The sequence below is a fragment of the Elephantulus edwardii genome, unplaced genomic scaffold (genome assembly GCF_000299155.1).
Source record: "Elephantulus edwardii isolate Elephantulus edwardi_28Jun2011 unplaced genomic scaffold, EleEdw1.0 scaffold00111, whole genome shotgun sequence".
NCBI lineage: Eukaryota > Metazoa > Chordata > Mammalia > Macroscelidea > Macroscelididae > Elephantulus > Elephantulus edwardii.
In genome coordinates this window covers 9,559,731-9,561,753 of record NW_006399861.1, presented here as the reverse complement: position 1 = coordinate 9,561,753, position 2,023 = coordinate 9,559,731, and the positions used below count along the sequence as shown (strand labels likewise).

At 38.8% G+C, this 2,023-nt stretch overlaps 1 pseudogene; it reads right to left on the bottom strand.

Annotated features, from left to right (window-relative positions):
- Positions 1 to 287: 287 nt before the first annotated feature.
- LOC102876756 lies at positions 288 to 842 on the bottom strand (annotated as a pseudogene).
- Positions 843 to 2,023: the final 1,181 nt, after the last annotated feature.

The window sequence follows — 2,023 nt, the reverse complement described above, 5'->3', positions numbered from 1 at the left end:
CCTCCTCCATGCCACGATATAGTGTTATTAGCATGAGCAGTTATAAATCCATTGCCATCCTTATTCTGACTTAATTATTTTTTTAAAAAAATTAAGTTTGTTATTAATTTCAGTAAAAATGTACAGAGGCTTTGGATTTCCATTCATTCATTGTTGCACAAGTATTTATTGTTTTGTGACTGAGATATTTCACTCAGTGTCCTGCAGGGTCACCCATTTTGTATAATATTTCATGAGTTTCTTGTTTTTTTTCAGCTTTAAAGTTTTCATTTTATTTGATGACATATTTATTCTAGAGCCAAAAGTTTTTGTTTCTTCAGTTTCTTCTGGGAGATCTTTTTCTTCTGGGCAACCTCTTCTTCTGGTTTAGGGACCACTCTGTTCCTTTTCAGTAAGGATCATCTCAATATGGCAGGGTGAGCTAATGTAGGGGTTAATCTGACCATGAGATCTTTACGTGCGGCGGCACATCTTGGGAGTTTTGTTCACCTGGATATGCTCAATGACCAGAGAATCAACATCTAAACCCTTAAGTTCAGCATTACTTTCAGTGTTTTTAAGCACATGCAGCAAAAACTCGGCACTCTTTTTGGGCCACTTACCCTGTGTCCAACCCCACTGTTTGGCCTGGGCACACCTACCAACTCCACCATTGTATCATCAGAAGGGCACACACTGCTTTTCAAAGTGACATCTTTCAGATACTTGGTGGCTTTCTGGATATGCATACCCTTGATAGCCTGGGCAGTTTCTCGGGCGTTCTTAAAATGGACCCGGAGATTTGAGCCTCTTGATTTGCATGATTTTGTGGGGTTTTCCGGGTCAAGCGAATAGCGAACCATGTTGGGAGATTACTGCGAAGAACACAGCACAACACTGTCAAGAAGACGGTGGTTACTGCAGTTTCAACAACCTGTGCTCAGTGGTTGCTCAGGGGTCAATAGTTTTCATTATTTATCCAAAGGTGTCCTAAGAGATACATCATCGCAGCCACATGCGTCTCAACCTGGTGATTTATTTGCTCATCCTTCCAATATCCCTGTGGCTGAAGCTGCTCACAGGAAAAGCAAGTTTCTTGTTTTTCAATGCTGAGTAGTATTCTATTATGTGAATATACCACAGCTTCTCTATCCATTCATTTGTTGATGGGACCTTAGCATTTTTGACAGAAATTATCATATGATAGCATTTTATACAATGAATTATTTATTTATTAGAATTATCTTTATAAAACCATAAATGGCAACTGTACACATAGACTTCACCTGATGGACTATACAGTATACCTGTGGAAAAGCCAGTGAAGGAGCTCAATGAGAGCAGTCAGAACAAAGTCAGGGGCGGAGCAAACCATTATGTACAAGTACAAATTTCCAGTTGAAGAAAATGAAAGTGTTACCGTGTTCCTCTGGTTCGTAGTCAGGAGATCGAAGAATAAACTCATAGACCACACAAACTGGGGTAAGAACGAGCTTAAGCAAAGTTTATTGAAGAAAGTAAACCCATCAACAAATGAATGTCAGAAGAGATTCTGAAAATTGCACTAGGAGATTGTTGTTGTTGTTGTTAGGTGCATTTCATAGCCATCCTATGAACTCTATGGACCCTGCCCTATCCTTTGCCATCCTCATCATTATCTCGGATATCCTTGAGCTCATTGTTAAGAGTCACTGTGTCAGTCCATCAGGTTGAGGATCTTCCTTCCTTTCCTGACCTTCATATATTCCAAACATATGGTCCTGGTCCTTTTCCAAGAATTGGCTCCACCTAACAACATGCCCAAAGGGTGTGAGATAAAGCTTCAGCATTCTTGTCTCCAAGGCGCACCCTGGTTGCACTTTTTCTTTTCTTTTTTTTTTTTACCAAGATTTAATGTACATTTATTCTTAACACGTGGAACATATAGTATAAAGATTTCATACTGAATAAATGATATTCATTAAGCCAAAAAAGGAAAAAAAGGAATTTACATCAAGTTTTAGCTACATTGTTTGAAATACAAATATGCAGATTTTATCACTGA